We start from the raw sequence: 15,631 nt of genomic DNA, 5'->3' as shown, positions 1-15,631 counted from the left end.
GTCCTCTGCTATAACTCCTCTACCAGAGGAGAAGAGAAGTCTGAGGGAAGGGAATACAGATTTCTGCACGCACACTTTTCTTCAAGTATACATGCAAACACAGCAGGTGCATCTGAAGGGCTTGCCTTCTGCCCCAGTGTTGCTGATGTATAAAAATCTATCAGGTGAAGCTTCTCCTGCCATGCCCACAAGCAAAGCTAGGGGTTCTTTACCTTTTACCTTTAAAACATGCCATGAAATGCATAGGGGGCCTTACTAATGTGTAAAAGGTAAAGGTAAAGGGACCCAGCGATGGAAGCTCACCCTGTCACGGGGATTCAAACAACCGACCTTCTGATTGGCAAGTCCTAGGCTCTGTGGTTTAACCCACAGCGCCACCCCACGTCCCTCACTAATGTGTAAAGGTAAAGGGACCCCTGACCATTAGGTCCAGTCGTGGCCGACTCTGGGGTTGCGGCGGTCATCTCGCTTTATTGGCCGAGGGAGCTGCCGTACAGCTTCCGGGTCATGTGGCCAGCATGACTAAGTGGCTTTTGGCGAACCAGAGCAGTGCAAGGAAACGCTGTTTACCTTCCCACTGGAGAGGTACCTATTTATCTACTTGCATTTTGACATGCTTTTGAACTGCTAGGTTGGCAGGAGCAGGGACCGAGGAACGGGAGCTCACCCCGCCGTGGGGATTCAAATCGCCGATCTTCTGATCGGCAAGTCCTAGGCTCTGTGGGGCTGCCGGTTGACTTGTGTGCAGAAATTTAGCTGGGGGAGCTTTTTGGGCCAACTGAAGTACTGACGGGAAAAGTTAAAATGTCGGCTGCCATCAAAGGTAAATGTATCAAAGGGGGATAAAACAATATTGTCAATTATTTTTAATAGGGAAGGCGTTATTAAAAATGTATGCTCACCATCTGAGCACACTGCCATTTTGGAGGAGTCTTCGACTGAGCGTAGAATCTTATGACACTTGAACCACTTTGATATTGATATTGAAGTCTGATGGTTCAAGCCAGGGGTGAGGTGGGGTGGAGGGCACACACCACCCCGATCTCAATGTCCCTCCCTGGGTGTATCTTGTTTCCCCGTCCCCATCCTTTCCTGCATTACCGTATTTTTCGCACCATAGGGCGCACCTAGTTTTTAGACGGGGAAATCAATAAAAAAAATCTCTTCCCCCCCCCCAGCCCCAAAGAGCAGTGTACAGGCTGCGCACAACCTCTCCCTGCCAGAGGGGTTGCGTGCGGCTATGGCACAAGCCAAGGCAGCCAGCGGGATGGATCCTGCTCGCTGCTTTGGCTTCCTCTTCTAAAGAAGCCATAGCCCCGTGCAGCCTCTCCCTGCCTGAGGGGTTGCGCGCGGCTATGGCACAAGCCTGCATTCACTCCATAGGACACACACACATTTCCCCACAATTTTTGGAGGGGAAAACTGTGTCCAATAGAGCAAAAAAATACGGTAATTGGGGAGGTTTTTAAAGGTTGTCTAGCATGCTCCTCTGGGTGTGCTTAGAAATCTCCCCAGGATTAGGAAGGCTGAATCATGAGGAAGCTTCTCAGTAAAAGTAAAGGTAAAGGGACCCCTGACCATTAGGTCCAGTCGTGGTCGACTCTGGGGTTGTGGCGCTCATCTCGCTTTATTGGCCAAGGGAGCCGGCGTACAGCTTCCGGGTCATATGGCCAGCATGACCAAGCCACTTCTGGCGAACCAGAGCAGCGCATGGAAACGCCATTTACCTTCCCGCCAGAGCGGTACCTATTTACCGTATTTTTCGCTCCATAGGACGCACTTTTTCCCTCTTAAAAACTAAGGGGGAAAGTCTGTGCGTCCTATGGAGCGAATGCAGGGGGGAGGCAGGCAGGAAAAGCCCCCAAGAGCCGCACACAAGCTTTGCGCGGCTCTTGCAGGCTTTTCCCTAGGAGGGAGAAGCGACTGACACGGCCAGTCAGTCCCTTCTTCCTCCTATAAGAAAAGCCTGCAGGAGCTGCATGCTCCTTAAAGGGTGTGCGGCTCCTATGGGCTTTTGTGGGAGGTGGGGGAATTGGAATAGCCACGTGCAGCCTCTCCAGCCAAGAGAGGCTATGCAAGGCTAAAGAAGCCAAGGCAGTGAGCGGGATGGATTGCGTTCGCTGCCTTAGCTTCTTTAGCCACGCTTCTTTAGCTGCGCTGGAGAGGTTTAGCTCCCGGCTGGAGAGGTTGCGCGGCTATGGCAGAAGCTACGACAGCCAGCGGGATGGATCCTGCTCGCTGCCTTGGCTTCTTTGCTCTTTGGGGCTGGGGGGGGCTCCCGGGCTTCCCCTGCAGCCTCTCCGCTGCTCTTTGCGGCTGGGGGGGGGGAGAAATAATATTTTTTCCATTGATTCCCCCCTCTAAAAACTAGGTGCATCTTGTGGTCCGGTGCGTCCTATAGAGCGAAAAATACGGTATCTACTTGCACTTTGACGTGCTTTCGAACTGCTAGGTTGGCAGGAGCAGGACCCGAGCAATGGGAGCTCACCCCGTTGCGGGGATTCGAACCCCTGACCTTCTGATCGGCAAGTCCTAGGCTCAGTGGTTTAACCCACAGCGCCACCCGCGTCCCAGCTTCTCAGTATGTTCAGCCAAATGCCCCCACATGCTCTTTCTGCATACTGAAAAAGTGTGGGGTTTGTTTCTCTTTTTAATGTAGCAAAGTATATTGTGTATTGAATTATCTCAACAAGGTGGTTCCAAGCAACCTGCAGTCCTTTCTAGGGGTTTCACTGTAATCCCTCTCAAGAGAGGCAATTTGTTACAGATTTGGTTATATAGACTGGATTTGCCAAAGAAAACGTGGAAATACCCACGGCTGCTGGAGTCAGTAGTTTGCAAGACTCGGTTTTAAGCTTTGAGTTTCCGTGGCAGTTGTAATTATTCAGTGCAATTATACAAAGTCCAATTTCGCATTTCTAAATATGTAATTCTACGTGCCTGGTTCTGCAGAACAAATAAAGTAGCTGGGAAATCATTAATTCTGATCCTGTGGGCAATAAGCAAAACATGAGTAGGCTGTACCAACACATTCCAACGTATATGCAACTAGGTTAATGTTTGCTATTAAGTTGCTAATGACGCCCTCCATCCACTACTGGAAAACAGACTGCGTCAAGGAATGTTAAACAACTTTGTGGAATCCCTCAATGGAGACAGTTGAAATATTTATTTTTCTAATGCAATCTGTTTATTTATTAATTTTTGCTTGTACTGTGTAAAAACTGTTTCTTAATACTAATTGGAGATTTCACTAATTGGTGAAATGTTTCAGAGTAGCATGCTGCTATAATAATGCAGAATTAGACAAGGGATGAAAGGATTGCCCTCCTTCTTTAGCAATTTATAATGGATAAGCACTAAATCAATGTTTCTTGGAGCTCATCCTCATTCCAGAAAACGGAAAGCGAGAAATGAATGCGTTGCACACACTAGGCTAGCCAGATCACGTGTTCCCTTGGCAGGTTACATTAAAGGAAGAAATTCAGCTCGGACAGCTATTCTGTTCAGTATATCTTCAAGTTACCATCTTCATTTGTTACAATGGTATGTAACAATAGTATTGGTGCTGACCTTTAAAGCCCTAAATGGCCTCAGCCCAGTATACCTGAAGGAGCATCTCCACCCCCATCGCTCAGCCCAGACACTGAGGTCCAGCTCTGAGGGCCTTCTGGCGGTTCCCTCTCTGTGAGAAGCGAGGTTACAGGGAACCAGGCAGAGGACCTTCTCGGTAGTGTTACCCGCCCTGTGTAATGCCCTCCCATCAAATGTCAAAGAAATAAACAACTATCTGACTTTTAGAAGGCATCTGAAGGCAGCATTGTTTAGGGAAGTTTTTAATGTTTGGTGTTTTATCGTGTTTTTTATATTCTGTTGGGAGCCGCTCAGAGTGGCTGGGGAAACGGGGGTATAAATAATAAATTTATTATTAGTAGTAGTAGTGGTAGTAGTATTTTTATATCTTAAACCGCCCTGTGATCCTAAGATGAAGGGTGGTAATTTAATAAACAATAATTATACTCCAATTTGAGAAGTTTTATCTGCCTCTCTTAAAGGCACAGACTTCTGCCTGTGGAGGATGGCAAACTAACTACAGTGGTACTTTGGTTCTCAAATGCCTTGGTACTCAAACAACTTGGAACCCAAACATTGCAAACCGGAAGTAAGTGTTCAGGTTTGTGAGCTTTTTTCGGAAGCCTATCCGTTTTGAGTGCCACACTTCCATTTTGAGTGTTACGCTGAGGTCTGTCTGTTTTTGCAGCTCTTTGTGTGTGTGTGTGTGTATGGAACCCAGTTCAGCTACTGATTGATTGATTGATTGATTGATTGATTTGATTGATTGTATGATTGCAGTATACTGTTTATTGCTTTCATTTTATGGATCAATGGTCTCGTTAGATAGTAAAATTCATGTTAAATTGCTGTTTTAGGGGTTGTTTTTAAAAGTATGGAACAGATTAATTTATTTTGCATTACTTTCTATGGGAAAGCACGCCTTGGTTTTGGAACAGACTTCCGGAATGGATTAAGTTTGAGAACCAAGGTACCACCGTATAAACAAGCACACTGTGGATGAGGTTTAATGTACATGAATTTCAAGTGATTGGGATTCGCTGCCACAAAGAACTCTGGCATCCTACAGCCTGTTGAAACATCACAGGCACAGTCCAACAGAAGTAAGGACTAAGTGCCACCGCATGCAAAAAAACCCCCCAGGACTCACGGACTTATCCTATGCGCACTCACTAAGTGTGCTTATGATTCCAGCCTCAAATAGTTCAACTTTGCAGCCGCTGGTTTTAATAGGACATGGCTGTGAGTAACCATTCTGGAACTGTGCCCCAGGTGTGGGATGTGTGAAAGAAGTGAGGCAGCCAGGGTAGGGACAAACAGGAGCTCTAGCAAAAGAGGGACACAACTGCTTGGTGATTTGATTGCTGTAATCATATTATTATAGATTTGGAAGGGATTTCAAGAGTAGTCCAGTCCAACCCCCTGCAATGCAGGGATCTCCACTAAAGCATCCATGACAGATGGCCACCCAACCTCTTCTTAAAACCCCCTAAGGAAGAAAAGTCCACCACCTCTCATGGGAGTCTGTTCCACTGTCGAACAGCAATTACTGTCAGAAAGTTCCTCCTGATGTTCAGCCGGAATCTCCTTTCTTGTAACTTGAAGCCATTGATTCAATTGGGCCCTACCTTCTGGAGCAGGAGAAAATGGCACACTTGTTCCAAACTGGGCAGAAGCTTTGTATAATGATTCTGTAAAGGACCCCTGACAGTTAGCTCCAGTTGGGGGGGGCACTAGGGGGCGCATCGGAAGATGGCTGACAATAACATCTCTCCAACCCACACGAGGTAATTTGGAGGCTATGATGGGGGTAATTAGCCTCCCTACCCCCCCCCCCAGGATGATGGGGGGGGGACGGCCCTTGCCTGCTGTGCCCTATACCACCCCCAAATTTGTGGGGATGTGGGCTCTAGGCACAAAGCCCTCCTGTGGGATTTCGGCACTCCTGGACGCCGTCCCTGATTCACGCCACTAGCTGCAAGAACTTCAAAAGAAACAATTTGGATGAGGCGAATGCACATATTTCAAGGAAGAAGGGGGAGTAAAGGCTGCTAACAGAAGAGATCTCTGATAAAACAAGACAAGAATAAAACATGAGAAGATACGCCAAGACACGGTACGGCAAATGACTGATGGGGGAGGGGAAAAAAACTTTCCTTTATTTTCTTATGTGATTAAACAAGAATCCCCTCCCCTTATGAGTCAGAAATATCGTTTTAAGGACTTAAGCTGTGGATTTAAGGCTGTGTGGAGATAAACTTTTGAACCAAAGCATGTTTTAAGAAGAGCATGGAATGTATAAGAGCTTTGGAATGACGCAGTTAAAAATGCCGTCGCCATATTGGGAAGCTCTGTTGGAGGTCTTGAGTCTGGGAGGAGAAAGAGAAAAACAAAGCTGTTTATATATTGTGGATTAAACTTCTCAGTGGGACTTAAGAGCGACAGTCTTGCAAGATTATGATGGAAAGAGCGATGTTATCTATGAAGGAGATGATATATGGAAACCATCTTGATTCGAGGATTGGAAGAACGGAAAATTCACACAGGATTATTATTACTATTGATGTTTATCGGCTTAAGGAGACTATGAGAAGAGATCATAAAGAAAAAAGAGAAAATATATGAAATATATGAACAAGATGTGATGTGGAAACAGCAAGATAAGATGGGATAGAATTATGAACTCTGTCTGGACTGATTTGGACATTAACGCAGCAGCAAGAAGATGATCAGAATTCCCCTTCGGGGTCCCCCCAACAAAATTCAAAATTTGGCTTTGTAATTCGGAATTTATGTGATGTGATTTAATTTGATGTGATTGGCCAGTTAATAAAAATTATTTTTTTTTTTAAAAAAAAGACAGGTCCAGTTGCGAACGACTCTGGGGTTGTGGTGCTCATCTCGCTTTTCAGGCCGAGGGAGCTGACGTTTGTCTGCAGACAGCTTCGGGGTCATGTGGCCAGCATGACTAAGCCGCTTCTGGCGAACCAGAGCAGTGCACAGAAACATATATAAATATATATATCTCAATGTATATATATAAATATGTATATAAATATATAGCATATATTCAACACAAAAAACAACGACAATTTGTTGTTGAAAAAGGACAGCTGGACGTATAAAGTGCCCCATTACCTTCAGTAGCTTAGGGCCTCATCAAACCTAAATCCAGCACTGATAAAGAAGGGCTATCATCCATTTGTTGTTGTTGTTTAGTCGTTTAGTCGTGTCTGACTCTTCGTGACCCCATGGACCAGAGCACGCCAGACACTCCTGTCTTCCACTGCCTCCCACAGTTTGGTCAAACTCATGCTGGTAGCTTTGAGAACACTGTCCAACCATCTTGTCCTCTGTCGTCCCCTTCTCCTTGTGCCCTCCATCTTTCCCAACATCAGGGTCTTTTCCAGGGAGTCTTCTCTTCTCATGAGGTGGCCAAAGTATTGGAGCCTCAGCTTCAGGATCTGTCCTTCCAGTGAGCACTCAGGGCTGATTTCCTTCAGAATGGATAGGTTTCATCTTCTCACAGTCCATGGGACCCTCAAGAGTCTCCTCCAGCACCATAATTCAAAAACATCAATTCTTCGGAGATCAGGCTTCTTTATGTTCCAGCTCTCACTTCCATACATCACTGCTGGGAAAACCATAGCTTTAACTATACGGACCTTTGTTGGCAAGGTGATGTCTCTGCTTTTTAAGATGCTTTCTAGGTTTGTCATTGCTTTTCTCCCAAGAAGTAGGCTTCTTTTAATTTCGTGACTGCTGTCACCATCTGCAGTGATCATGGAGCCCAAGAAAGTAAAATCTCTCACTGCCTCCATTTCTTCCCCTTCCCCCTGTCCTCCATACATTGCTTGAAGTGGCCTGCACATTCAGAATAAGCACAAACTGCCCTTTTAAGGGCTTGTCCACATTTCCATTTCCCCCCATGCTTTCTCAGACCCGCAAGCAGAAGAGAAAGGACATCAAAGTCAGAGGACCAATAAATTAAGCTGTGAATAAACATTTCCTTTTCCAGCTAGCAGTCAGTGAATATTTCAATCTTTTGTGTTATCCTCAACTTTGATCTCATTTTTAATCCTGCCTGCTGTAACTAAGGCTTTGGTTTCATTATACAGAGAGCCCTTTCAATTTTTATTTGCATAATAATTTTAGAGGTTTCTTTGGCCACCCTTAATCTGCTTTGTTTTGCCTTTCCATTTGACCCAAGCTGGAGAGAAGCGTCATTATCTCTCTTCTTGTGTCCTATTTAAATTATTGCTGTGTCTGTTTGAAAACAGAACATGCACTTTGTTTTAATTTATATCTAGTTCTGATCAGCTTACATAAATATTTAAAACTCTGCATTATTTTTCAAAAACCAGGCTGGGAAGAAGTAGTAGAATGCCCTAAATATCACAGGAGTTTAACGTTGTTCCCAACACCAACTGACCAGGGCCCTGTGATAATTTTTATGCATATTCTCGCGAGGAGGAAATCAACTAGAGCCAGGGCTTTTTTGGCTGCGGCTCTGATCTGGTGGAACGCTCTGTCACAAGAGACTAGGGCCCTGCGGGACTTGACATCTTTCCGCAGGGCCTGCAAGACAGAGCTGTTCCACCAGGCCTTTGGTCAGGACACAGCCTGACTCCCTCCTTTGAATTAATTTTACAATGAATGATTTTAGAATGTTGTACTATTTTATTGTTGTTAGCCGCCCTGAGCCCGGCTTTGGCTGGGGAGGGCAGGATATAAATAAAATTATTTATTATTATTATTATTATTATTATTATTATTATTATTATTATTATTTATTATCTTCCCAGCAATTTTTTTGTCAATTTGCCAGTGGTAACGGGAGTCAGATTACCTTCCTTCTTTTTTTTCTTTTTTTTAATGATATTTTATTAATTTCCACAATAAAAAAAATTATAAACAATAAATAAAAACACAAAAGAAATACAAACCACAAAAATACAAACACTTAACATAAAAAAGAAGAAAAAAAGGAAGAAAAAGGACATTCTTTTCAAATTCATATCCTTCCTAGCCTTATTTTCTTGACTTCCACCCGCCCTCCTTTCTTGTATTCCACTTCAAATTTAATTTAGCAAATTCATTTATATTAATTTTATCATTTAAAAATTCCTTCAAATATTATATTATTCAAATTTTCATCCAATGTCTATCCCTTCTTTCATATTCTTATTTATCTTAGTCACTCGAACCTCTTCTTTTCATTTCAGTGTCCTCAACATTCAAAGATTTTACAATGTTTTTGTAAGTAGATTTTAAACTTCTTCCAATCTTCTTCCACCTGCTCTTCTCCTTGATCTCGTACTCTGCCAGTCATTTCTGCCATTTCCATATAGCCCATTACTTGCATCTGCCATTTTTCCAAGGTGGGTAGATCCTGTGCCTTCCAATGCCTTGCAATAAGAATTCTTGCTGCTGCTGTGGCATACAAAAAGAAAGTTCTATCCTTCTTTGGCACCAATTGGCCGACCATGCCCAGGAGAAAGGCCTCTGGTTTCTTCAAGAAAGTATATTTAAATACCTTTTTCATTTCATTATAAATCATTTCCCAGAAAGCCTTAATCCTTAGGCATGTCCACCAAAGGTGAAAAAAAGTACCTTCAGTTTCTTTACATTTCCAGCATTTGTTATCGGGCAAATGGTAAATTTTTGCAAGCTTGACTGGGGTCATGTACCACCTATACATCATTTTCATAATATTCTCCCTTAAGGCATTGCATGCCGTAAATTTAATTCCAGTGGTCGATAACTGTTCCCAGTCAGCAAACATAATGTTATGTCCAACATCTTGTGCCCATTTAATCATAGTAGATTTCACTGTCTCATCCACAGTATTCCATTTCAACAGCAGATTATACATTCTTGATAATATCTTAGCATTGGGTTCTAACAATTCAGTTTCTAACTTTGATTTTTCCACCTGGAAGCCAATCTTTTTATCTAGATTATAGGCCTCTCTTACTTGAAAGTAATGTAGCCAACCCCACACCTTATCTTTGATACCTTCCTTCTTACCTTCATCAACCCAAGATGAACTGCTAGTATGACAAATCTGTCTGAGGCTGCATATACACTATACCTTTAAAGCACTTATCTCCCCTCAAATAATTCTGGGCACTATATATTGTTTAGGGTTGCTGTGAATTTTAACTCTGTGAAGGGTAAAAGAGTGTTGCTTTTAACACTTGATTGGAAGCCGCCCAGAGTGGCTGGGGAAACTCAGCCAGAAGGGCAGGGTATAAATAATAAATTATTATTATATTGTTATTTCTGTTCTGTTCCGGGAGAAACTCCTCTGGCTGATTCTGGGATCAGTCTGATATTATCCTTATTAGGAGACTTCCTCCAATGAGAGTGAGAGAGTGCACATGCCAGGGATAGACTTTGGTAATCTTTCAACATATGGTGCCCCATGTGAGGCCAAAAATTGGCACTCCCCTGTGGATCTTCTCTGTTATTTTGCACCCCTCTTGGCTCAGCACCCTGTGCAGGGAAGCTGCCTACAGCATCCTAAATCTGGTGCATGCACCCCCAAACTCGGCCCTCCAGATGTTTTGGGACTACAATTCCCATCATCCTTGACCACTGGTCCTGTTAGCTAGGGATGATGGGAGATGTAGTCCCAAAACATATGGAGGGCCGAGTTTGGGGGTGCCTGTCCACCAGAGTACCGTAAATTATAAACCAGGTCTGTGTAACCTGAGACCCATCAAGCTGAACTTAAGCAATCAGTCTTCACAGACTTGGGTTTACATCAGGAACTGGCCGCAAATTATAGCATAGAGAGTATGGATGGTCTTGCTTCCTCCCCTCAACTCCCATCTCTCAATTAATCTCTTTCTCTAGGGCCCACCCCATGACATCACTGGGGGCCACCCCTTGGTCACCCGTTTGGGTCCTTAAATCTCAGGGTCTGGGATGCTCCTGACCTGGCTGTCAGCATCGCCCTTGAGCCAGTGTCACCAACTGGACTCATGCACTTCAACCCCGACTGGGCTAGGCGAGCTGGGTAGCACTTCCAGAGACCACCTTCTACACAGAAACAGGTCAAAGTGCTGTGGACTCACAGCTTAGAGTTGTGAGCACCGGATTCACTTCCACAATACAGTCGTCGCACAGCAGAGTCTAGCAGAGTCTAGCAGTGTATAAACGACTCGGAGAGCAGCTCTGTAAACTACAACTATAATACAAAACTATATACAGAGCTAAATAGGTCTAAGCATAAATGAATGCTGCACTGAGTGTCTGCAGCTGCTCTTAGCAGCAACCTTATCTCTACACACGATCTCTAACACTCAGTCTCTCTCTCTCAGACACACTGACTGACTGACTTGATGCTGGAGCTGAATAAGTAGAAAGCAGAACACTGCTCCTCCTCTCTGGAGAATCAGCAGACTCGTCAGGAGATTCTTGGATATGGGAGGGGTGAAATCTCCTCACTGGCAACCCTATATCTAAACCATTCACATAAGGCTTTGACTCCTGTTGACAGATATCTCAGTTGTTTTCTGTCAGCACAGCCTATCCTCATTCTTGTCTCTCCCACCCAATATTTACTTTCTCTTTGAAACGGATTGATCCGAAAAAACAAATCACACCTTGATAAGTTGTAAGTTTTCCCTTGCCAAGTAAATCAATTTAAATTAAACTTTATACAGTGGGGCATTGAGCCTTTCATTTTTGGAGTCTAGCTGCAACACCTTTGCCAATACCGGAGAAGAAGAGGAGGAGTTTGGATTTGATATCCTGCTTTATCACTACCAGAAGGAGTCTCAAAGCAGCTAACAATCTCCTTTCCCTTCCTCCCCCACAACAAACACTCTGTGAGGTGAATGAGGCTGAGAGATTTCAGAGAAAGCCACTCCCGACCTAAGGGGGGGGGGTTGCGGGCTCACGCCCCACCTACATCCTCGCGGGACTTGGGAGTCCCGGGATTCATGGCGGCAAGCCTGGCTCGAGTGGCGGTTAGGCATTGGCAGGGGTATTATTATGCAAATGAGTTGGGGGGGAGGAACGCCATCACCTCCCCCAAATGTTGAAGGGTAGTCCGATAAAGGACTCCGGGGGGGGGGGTGTTGCCTTGTACGAAACCTATGGAGGCTAGGGCCTAAAGCGCGCTCCCGAGCGGTAACCCCTCGGGGAGCGCCTAGGGATGTGCATCTCGGGGGCTCCCCCTGTTGGTGCTTAACCCTTCCCGGTTCTATGCCAGATAGTCTGATAGGGCCAATGCCTAAAGCCAATACCGCTCTTACCTGTAATCAATAAAGTTGTGGCCATTTTTTGCCCATTAACCTAAATTTCTGGTGTCCAGTGTCTTTATTTATTCCATCTGTGGGAGGGGGCGGGAATCGCCACGCAAGTGTGACTAGCGCAAGGTCACCCAGCAGCTGCATGTGGGGGAGCGGGGAATCGAACCCGGTTCCCCAGATTACGAGTCTACTGATCTTAACCACTACACCACACTGGCTGTGTGCTGGCATTTCTCATCACTGTTCATTATAATTTCCATTGCTGCATCTTCTGTCTTGCCAAGTGTGCCTGGAACTCAGAGCTTATATGATGAGATAAAGAAAGGCAAAATCACCAACCCCTTGTCCTCAGCTCTAATATACCAAAGGTTGCAAGTGATCTGGAGGTAAGGCTCATTGAATACAGTGGGCCCTACTTCTATGCAAACATGCATAGGATTACAGTGGTACCTTGGGTTAAGTACTTAATTCGTTCCGGAGGTCTGTTCTCAACCTGAAACTGTTCTTAACCTGAAGCACCACTTTAGCTAATGGGGCCTCCTGCTGCCGCTGCGCCACCGGAGCACAATTTCTGTTCTCATCCTGAAGCAAAGTTCTTAACCTGAGGCACTATTTCTGGGTTAGCGGAGTCTGTAACCTGAAGCATATGTAACCTGAAGCGTATGCAACCAGAGGTACCACTGTATTAAAATGAAAACATTCAGGAAAGACAGAGGTACGTAAAGGAAATTACTTATTCCAGGTTTTATTTTGAGCATGGCAACTGAGAGATTTGAACACAAGAGCATGAAATATTTTTTTATTTTATTTATATCCCATATTTCCTCCAAGGAGCTCAAGATAATGTACATGCCCTCCCCCACCATTTATCCTCACAACCATCCTTTGAGGTAGGTTGGGTTGACAGATAGTGACTGGTCCAAGGTCACATGGTATCCCATGCTTCCATAACCTTGGCCCTCCAGATGTTTTTGGCCTACAACTCCCATGATCCCTAGCTAGCAGTACCAGTGGTCAGGGATGATGGGAATTGTAGTCTCAAAACATCAGGAGGGCCGAGGTTGAGGAAGCCTGCCCTAGCCCAACATTCTAACCACTAAACTCAAATTTATTTTTAACAACTATGAGCAGTCCGGGGTGCGTAAATCTTTAAGGTTACTAGCCTGTTATTATTTACTGAATTTGTAGACCACCTGTAGACCTTGGGGTATTACCAAATACATAATAAAAACAAGAACAAAAACCAGACCAATAACCCCCCTTGCCTTTACCCCCTCCCACAACTACATTTTAAAGGGTTATGGGATGTTAATCAGCCAAACGGTTGTTTAACAGGGACATTTTTGCCTGGCGCCTAAAGGTGTACAGTGAAGGCACCAGGTGGGCCCCCCTGGGGAGAGCATTCCACAAATGGGGAGCCACCAAAAGAAAAGGTCCTGTTCTCATGTTGCCATCTGGACGTCACGTGGAGGAGGCAAATGAAGAAGAGCCTCAGATGTTGAAAGCAGAGTTTGAGTCAGTTCAAATGGGGAGAAGCAGTCCTTCGGGTATTGTGGTTCTGAGCTGTTTAAGGCTTTAGAGGTCAAGGCCAGCACTTTGAATTGGGCCTGGGAAATAATTGGCAGCCGGTGCATTCGGGTTGCGCAAGTGAGCAACCTGACGGTCAAATTCTGCCCCAGTGGACTTTTCCGAACTGTTTTCAGAGGCAGCCCTACATAAAACTAACTAACCAGCAGCGTAGCGTGGGTTGTCAGCACCCGGGGCAAGGCAAGTAATTTGCACCCCTAACCTGCCGCCGCTGCCAGCTTCTTCTTGCTGCTGCCTGGGCTGGGGTATTTACGGTAAGGTAGCCACGGCGGCGGCGGGGGGTCCGTGTCAGGTGATCTGAGGCGAGTTGCCGCTGGCGCTGCCGCCCAAATGACGCCGCTTGCCCGGAGGAGGAGGGCAGAGAGGCGAGGAAAATGCAACATGGCCCAGCAGCTGCAGTGGCGGGGCTGTCAGGAGGGGCTGCCTGGCGCGCCCTCTGCGGCCGTAATGCGCGGGGACCGCGGCGAGTGTTGAGAGCCGCTGCCTGCCGGACGACTTCAGCCCGGACGCGCGCACAGCTCGTCGGTTCCGCGAGACATGGGGCTCTGCTACAGCCTGCGCCTGAGGCTCTTCGGCGACTCCGGAGGCGGCAAGCGCGCCCCCCCAGATGTTGCGCCCGGTGTGGCCGGCCCCCCTGCACCCCCACTCTACGCCAACTAACTAACTAACTAACTAACTAACTAACTAACTAACTGTGTTGCAGGATCACTCAGGTGAATTTGCTGAATCCCAGCAGTGAAAGCTTGAACATGCATCAATTATTTTTAAACAATTGTATTCCACCTTTCCTCCAAGCAGTCGTGGGTGATGTAGAAAGGTCTCTACCCCTGCCTGCACTGTTTCAAATGCATGGGAACAGCTCTTATAAATAAACTACTGTATTTTTTCGTGTATAAGACGTCCCCATGTATAAGACGGCCCCTATTTTTTCTAATCCCAAATTAAGAAAATGCACTATGCACTATCAGTGTATAAGACGACCCCTTATTTTAAACTTCAAAAATTTAGGGGAAAAATATAGTCTTATACACGGAAGAATACGGTACATGTAGATAGTGATTAAGAACAGCAGTACAGTACAGACTTACCTGCTGCTTACAGTTAAGCCACTCAGTTCCACAGTGAAAATTGGAATGTGTTTGATTAACATTTATACAAAGAAAGATGTTGAACAAAGGTTTCAGCGATAGCTTGACAATCTCTAAACTGATGATCACTTGATTGCTTTAAATCTGTATGCCTGTTCAATGTTGTCTGTTGCCAAGGAATTTCAATTCTGTTCTACAATGAGTTTATAATTCATTGCAAAGTCTCTTTAATATCTGGCTGGGGACCTAATTAATCTGCTAGTGAATCCTATTATTCTACAGTTGGACGAACTGTTGTCTCAGTTTTTAAAGGCCAAATTCCTATGTATGCACACTTACCAAGAACTATGCTGCATGGAAGCAGCCAACAGCAGGTAGGTAAGGCAGATGGAAAGTTTCACTGAAACAATCCCAATTCCCCAAGTGAAAGAACACATTTAAACTAATGTGATTGCCTATCTCATGTCTTGTTAAGCCTGTGCAGTAATTTCTCAGATACTACAGAAATGGGAATATGTTGTACATTCATATGTTATCTAATGTCTGTTTCTGGAACAAGTTGTACACACTGTGTCAAAGGGGAGACCATGCCCTCCAACATTTCTCCAATGAAAATAGAGATGTCCTATTTAATAATAATTAATAATAATAATAATAAATTTTAGATCCCATCTGATTGGGTTGCCCCAGTCACTTTGGGTTGCTACACACACAAAATAAAATAAAAAATAAAAATAAACATTTATAAACTTCCCTATACAGGGCTGTCTTCAGGTTTCTTCTAAAGGTTAAAGTTAAAGCTACCCCTGACCATTAGGTCCAGTCGTGGACTACTCTGGGGTTGCAGCGCTCATCTCGCTTTATTGGCCGAGGGAGCCGGCGTACAGCTTCCGGGTCATGTGGCCAGCATGACTAAGCCACTTCTGGTGAACCAGAGCAGCGCACGGAAACACCGTTTACCTTCCCGCCGGAGCAGTACCTATTTATCTACTCGCACTTTGACGTGCTTTCGAACTGCTAGGTGGGCAGGAGCAGGGACCGAGCAATGGGAGCTCACCCCGTCGCCGGGATTCGAACCGCCGACCTTCTGATCGGCAAGCCCTAGGCTCTGTGGTTTAG

At 45.2% G+C, this 15,631-nt stretch overlaps 1 long non-coding RNA gene across 1 annotated transcript in view; it reads left to right on the top strand.

The window, feature by feature from the left end:
• Positions 1-551, top strand: part of LOC310852192 — a 405,418-nt gene extending 404,867 nt beyond the window's left edge. The window contains exon 3 of the long non-coding RNA XR_014568024.1: positions 405-551. This is a non-coding gene — a long non-coding RNA (uncharacterized lncRNA). The remainder of the gene's footprint in view (positions 1-404) is intronic.
• Positions 552-15,631: the final 15,080 nt, after the last annotated feature.

Source organism: Podarcis gaigeae (assembly GCF_964106915.1).
Source record: "Podarcis gaigeae genome assembly, chromosome: 9".
NCBI lineage: Eukaryota > Metazoa > Chordata > Lepidosauria > Squamata > Lacertidae > Podarcis > Podarcis gaigeae.
The sequence above is the reverse complement of the archived record's forward strand: the minus strand, read 5'-3'. Positions and strand labels throughout refer to the sequence as shown.